The sequence below is a fragment of the Vombatus ursinus genome, unplaced genomic scaffold (genome assembly GCF_900497805.2).
Source record: "Vombatus ursinus unplaced genomic scaffold, bare-nosed wombat genome assembly UNPS02014791.1, whole genome shotgun sequence".
In the NCBI taxonomy this organism is placed as follows: Eukaryota; Metazoa; Chordata; class Mammalia; order Diprotodontia; family Vombatidae; genus Vombatus; species Vombatus ursinus.
The window spans coordinates 78112054-78118759 of NW_020954569.1; the positions used below are offsets into that span (position 1 = coordinate 78112054).

A 6706-nucleotide genomic window follows, 5' to 3' on the forward strand; every position below is an offset into this window, starting at 1 on the left:
TACTCCAAGGAAGTGGCACCAGCAACAACTACACCAGCAATATCTGTACCTTGGCAACAGGCCAACAGTCTGTATGAAGGCTTGACCAGATGGTGAGTTCCTTGAAGACGGGGACTGATCTTTTTGTATCACTTGTTCTTAGTAAAGGAGGTGTTTAGTAAATGTTTATTGACTTGACAGATCAGTGGTCAGTTAATATTTAAGCATACAATGTGCCAGGCACTATGCTAAGTGCTGGGAATACAAATACAAAAAATAAAACAAAACAAAAACACAGTCTGTGCCCTCCAGGAGCTTACAAGCTAATGGGGGGAAGACAACACACAAAAGGAAGCTAAAAATGGCGGGAGAAAAGAGGGGAGAAGATGTGATGAAGTCATGATGGAGAAGTCTGAAGAGGGCCAAATGGGCTTGTCTTCCAGTCAGAGGGTCCAATCAGAGGGGCAGAGGGTGCTGATGAGATATGATTCAATCTGATCATTTGAATCAATATGATTCAGTCTGATGAGGCAGGTTTAGCCTTGCAGGATAATGAGATTTCCCAATGATGAATTTCCTGGGGAAGGAAGGCATGATGGAGATGCCCAAAGAATTCTGAAGAATGTCCAGAAGCCAGGGAAGACTTTGATCCTGTGTTACTGCCTGGTTGTAGGCAATCTCCCTCCTGACATCACTGAAGAGGAGGAGGGAAACTTTGAGAAACATGGAAAGGCAGAAGAGGACAGGTCCTTCATACACAAGGACAAAAGCTTTGGGAACTTGGGAACCTGGACTATAGCAGAGATTGCTAAAGTGGAGATGGACAATATTCCCCTATGTAGAAAGCAGGTGTGTGTGTGTGTGCGCGCGCGCGTGTGCCATAGCTCATCCCTGATAGTTGAGAACTTGCTTCAGTTTGTGTCCAGTGAACTGTTGGAGGAGGTGTTTCCTGTATTTGACCAAAGGGATTGTGAATGATTGAGGGCCTTTAGGGAAAAGCATTGTGGAATTCTCAGGGAAGCCAGCTGTCAGAAAGCTTTGGGCACATGCAGTAAAGGGTCCTTCCTGCTAATCACATTTCCTAGGCCTAATGACCAGCCAGATGATGAAGAAACTCTCCCAGAGAAGTTGGCTTCAAGAACTAACAGTTTCATAAGAAACAAGAGCTCCCATCTCTGTTTGCACAGCCTCACTCTTTTGAGTATAAGTATGCATGCACTGGAAGTCCCTGATTGAGATGAGAAGCAGTGGCCAGACCAAGAAGACTGAAACATCCAGGAAACCAGGGAGAGGCTGTAGATGGAGACTGCTTACTTTGAGCCCCAGGTCATGCGGATGAGACATTAGAAGAGTCTCAAGGGATGGAGAAGCTACATAATGAGGAGGTGCAGAATCCAACGGAGCTCAAGCAGAGAAGGAGCACAGATCTGTGAGGAATAGATGCAGGGGCAGCAGAAAGAAATGGCACAGAGGCAGCAGGATGACTTCAAAGCAAACTTCCTCCTTTGAAAGAGCAGGAGGTCAAATAGGTCAGATGAATTTAGGAGCCTACAATAGAAGATCCTTGTGAGATGCAAATGTGCCAGCTCATGCCCCAAGGGATCCAGGACCTGGCATCCAATGATGCCAGATGGACCCATAGAAATGACTCCATTACTCAGTGACCATTTTGGCCAGCATGGTGCAATGGAAGGACTTCAGGTAATGGGTGGAAACAGCCCAAATTTAACTGAGAAACTCTTGGAGACGATTTTGGCTAGAGTTACAGTGTTGATTTTCTCCAGACCATGCAGAGAAGGACCCTTTTTGGCAGTTTGGTGGTGTCTGAAGTCAGGAAGCCCTGAATTCAAATCCAGTCTCAGACACTTACTAACTGTGACCTTGGACGAGTCACTTAATTTCTTCCTGCCTTAGTTTCCTCAATTTTAACATGGGGATAAAAATAATACCTACTTCCCAGGGTGGTTGTGAGGATGAAATAAGATAATGTTTGTAAAGTGCTTAGCACAGTATCTGGCACATAGTAGGCACTTAATAAACATTTACTCCCTTCCCTTTCTCTTCCCCTTCACCTTGAACTAGCAAAGATTCAACCCTAGAACGAGTTGGAGGGCTCTGTTCCTCCTACTTGTTAGGCCTTCACACTTACACTACTATGGATAGGAATTTTGCTGCAGGCAGAGAGGGGCATTTAGGAAACCAGTTCTATGTGATACCTTCCTAAAATTTCAATATGAAGGCTATACAAGCGCTGGGGGAAGGCCATGCCACAAGCAGACCCAGCTATATTCCTGTCGCCCTTGACAAGGGGTGGGGAACCTTTGTCCTCGAGACCACATGTGGCCCTCTAGGTCCTCAAGTCCGACCCTTTGACTGAATCCAAACTGTGAAGTCAGTCAAAGGGCTGCATTTGTGGCCTCCAGGCCACAGGTGCCCCACCCCTGCCTTTGACCATACACCTTTCTCCCCTCACTAGTCTGTCTGCAACTTAGCTTCATTCACTCTCTGGTTAGAATGCAAATATGCCCATGAAGTTCAGACAACAATACTAGAAAACCCTTTTCCTTTTCCCAACCCCAGGTTTCTTTTTAGCCTGGAAAAGGAAAAAAAAAGGTATTGCTATTTGCTTTTAGGTTCTCTTAAAAAAAAAAATTGCCTTAAAAAAAAAAAAGAAGAAAAAGAAAAAGACAGCAGCCTAGAATGGAGGAACTTTTCCCTCCTTCTTGGAGGTGTCATGGGGTTAGTGTGCACCTCCTTTCTTGTTAGCCCAAGTACAAGCTTGGGGACAGGCACAAGGGTGGGGGCACTGTCTGTTGATGTTCTATCAATTCCTGTAGCTCTTAGCCTTACTTGTTTTGCTGGAACTGAGCTATACAACTTTCCCTGATGTGTGTAATCTTTGACCTTCTCACAGTCTGGAATTTGAGAGATGGGGATATTACTATTATGAAAAATGGATTTTTAAAAAAAGTGACTTTGCTCTAGGACCATGCATAGTTAACATGTATGAGAAGTAGGACTTGAAAAGAGCTGATTTTTGACTCTGAGGCTGACTCATGTATACTGCATGGTGTAGTCTTTTTATTTAAAAAAAAACAAAAAACAAAACAACAATTCAGCTCAAGTGGTACTGCTTGCATTTGACTATTTCCAGTTGCTAATGTTGCCCTCTTCCCTTCGAGCACCAAATTATTTTGAATATGTTTTGTATTTTATTTTATACATAAGTATTGTTCCTGCCCTCTTTCCCTCTCCCCCTTAAAGCTAATGTTCCTTGAAGGCAAACATTTTCACTTTTGCCTCTGTATTTCCTCAACGTAATACTATGCCTGGCATATAGTAGGTGCTTAAATACTTGTTTAATTGCTCTTGAATTGAATGAAATGTAAATATTATTTAGCAAAAAACTCCATTCTAGTGGTAGTTCTGTCATATGTAAAATTGGACTTATGTAGAGAGTGGGTTTTTTTGTTTGTTTTTTTGCAAGGCAGTTGGGGTTAAGTGACTTGCCCAGGGCCACACTGCTAGTAAGTGTCTAGTGTTTGAACTGAGATTCGAACTCTGGTCCTTCTTCCATTGTACCATCTAGCTGTCCCTAGAGTGTTTTTTGAAAAATTGGTTTAGAGCAGGAAGGGGCTTCATAGGTCATCCAGTACCACCTGCTTATTTTAGGGATGAGGAAATCCAGCACCACTCTTCTCCACCCCACTCCCAGCTCCCCTGCCTTTGGCATTCGCAAGGTCATACAATGGGAGTAATTATCCGAGGCAGCATTTGAATCCAGGTCTTCTGACTCTACTCCTTTAAGCATCGGGCACCTTCTCAATTGAAGTGATTGCAAGCTATAATGTTTTTTACTTTTGGTCTCTGCTGAGAAATACTGAATCCTGAATCTTTATCTGGAAGTACTCTTCTAAATTAGAAGCAGACAGCTGGCCTTTTGTCATAGACCCTTTTGTCATGCTCTGAGCCTAATGAATAAAATATATTTCTTTCACCTGTCCATCTCTCCCTCCTGAATTTGAAATTCAAATAGAGTTGAGAATTCTTTATGCCAGGCAGATATCTAAGGAGCAGCTGACACCACCTGGGAAATGCAGAAGCTGTTCACCCAGGAAGTCTTTCTGCTTCAGGTGCCTATTTTTAAACCTCTTTACAAAGCCTCTAGCTTAAGATCTCTTTATTTTCTCTATTATTAAGCATTCTTTTTGAAGACTGACAGAATCTTTTCTCCTGAAAGATCAGCAATTCTGGGATACTTACTGTCTCCCTCTAAACCGAAGTCCCTGGAAGACTTAAAATTTCCCAGGTAATCAGCTGTGATGGAACATATTTTTATTTCTGACACTACTCTCCCTGACACCCTCCCTCCCCCCCCCCCCAAAAAAAGCTTACCAGAAACAGCCCATTTAAAAATAGCCTTTTAACACTGGAAGAACCAGACTTGTAAATTAGTGCAAATTTTAATAATAATTTTACTCACCTATTAATTTGTTTTGTGAGTCAAAATACCAATGTGTGATCAGCTTATCAAATGTATATGTTTATAATTATTCCATTTGGTATTACATTGAAATAAAGTATCTAAAAATTAAGGAACTTGATTTTCCTCTCTTGGTCTCTCTCTTCTATATTGAGTAAGTTCACAGATTTTTAAATAGATTTATATGTAGGTAGGGAAACAAGGTAATAGTAAAAATGATGAATCCAGTTTTTCCATTGGAAGTGGCACTATTTCCTTTCCTTTAAGGTATCTTTAAGGTAACTTTACCTATTTTTTTTCCCTTTCCTACTTCTAAAATAATCTATTTACCTGTCAAACCACTGTCATATGACCACTGTCAAACAGAGATAATTCTCTCTCTCTTCTCGTTCAAACAGTCCCTCTGATTCCCCACTCCCTCCATGAAGACTTCCTTGATTGACTACAGAATGGCTATAACCTGAGTCTTCCCTTTGTGATATTAATTCTCTCTCCCTAGCTAAAAATGCTCTCCACCGATCAGTCAGTCCAGAAGTAATCATTAAATATGTCCTCGACTTGTGTACTTTAGCTTGGCAGAAATAGAAAAGAATATAGTCATGACTCACTTACCTGTCACTATCAGAGAATCCACATAAGTAAATTTCCAGGTAACTGACGTTTTCCCCATACAGACAAAAACTGTATTTTAAAAAAATTAAAGGTGGCAGCTAGGTGGCACAGTGGAGTCAGGTGGACCTGAGTTCAAATTCGACCTCAGGCACATAACACTTAAACTAGCTGTGTGACCCTGAGCAAGTCACTTAATCCCACTGCCTAGCCAAAAAATACATATATATATATATATATATGGTCAGTTTAGATGGCAATGTTTCTAAAATGCTTTAAACACCCCCCCCGCCTTCTTTATGAATATTGATCACTATGAAATTTCATTATTGTTCTACAGTACACAATTGATTCTGCTCTACTATTGAATTTTACTGTGTTCTTCTTCCTTGTCTGATTGTGTCACTTCCCTTTGTTTTTACCTTCTACAACCCTCCTCATATCCAAGTCCCATCTCTGCTTTGTTGCTTCTTATTTTTGGTGGGCTGGATTCAGATAAACAATCCTGTAAAGAGTAGTAATTTAAATATGTGCTAGTGAGGCTCATGCGTAGGGATTTTGTGACAATTATTTGAGTGCCCAGAAGACCTTTTCTACTTAGTTCAGATTTTGAAACTTTGTTCTGGCGTGTTGACGTTATTGCCAAAAATTTTCCTTCAAATGAGTACAGTATTTTATTACAGTATAAAAATCTTGTCTTTCCTCTGGTGGAAACAGACAAAGATAATGATGCCCTCTGCATCACCCTTTAGAACACCTAGTTATAAACTTTTGGTGCTGTAAGAATTTAGAAAAGAGAGGCTTCCCTATGGTGGCCTGGAGAAGTTGAAAAAAGGCTTTGAGGGAAAGATGGGCTTATAGACCAGGGGTGGGGAACCTGCAGCCTCAAGGCCACATGTGGCCTTCTAGGTCCTTGGGTGTGGCCTTTTGACTCGGTCCAAATTTTACAGAACAAATCCTTTTATTAAGGGGATTTGTCCTGTGAAGTTTGGATTTAGTCAAAGGACCACACTTGAGGACCCAGAGGGTCACATGTGTCCTCAAGGCCGCAGGTTCCCCACTCCTGGTAGACAATTCAATCCAATAAATACTTGTTATCTGGTGACTGCTATATGCCAGGCATGGGGATGCAAAGACAAAAGGAGCTGATATTCTCCTGGAGGGAAATATATATGAAGAGAAGTAAATACAACATAATTTCAGAATTGAGGGGCTAATAATAGGAAGAATCAGGAATGGCCTCTTGTGGGTGGTGGCATTTGGTATTATGGAATTAAATTTTAAAGCTAAAGGGAACTTCACTATCATTTAGTTCCATCCCTTCCTCTTGTATTCATTGGTACTGAGGACAAGAGAGCCCTAGTCTAGCCTTGGTGGTTGTAGATCCAGGTGACCCACTTAGTATGACTTTAGATATCAACACACACACACACACACACACACACACACACGTACATATACATATTTTTGGCCTGGATTTGTTATTTCATTTATGTGGAGAACTCCTAGTAACTCATCTGTAATGTATAATCTTTTTTTATTTGTTTTTTTGTTTTTTGGCTAAGCAGTGGGGTTAAGTGACTTGCCCAGGGTCACATAGCTAGGAAGTGTCAAGTGTCTGAATTTGGATTTGAA

At 41.3% G+C, this 6706-nt stretch overlaps 1 protein-coding gene and 1 pseudogene across 3 annotated transcripts in view; both read left to right on the plus strand.

Moving 5' to 3' along the window:
- NEDD4L (neural precursor cell expressed, developmentally down-regulated 4-like, E3 ubiquitin protein ligase) overlaps positions 1-6706 on the plus strand; it is a 452792-nt gene that overhangs the window by 171727 nt on the left and 274359 nt on the right. The window lies entirely within an intron of this gene.
- On the plus strand, positions 532-1712 carry LOC114048062 (annotated as a pseudogene).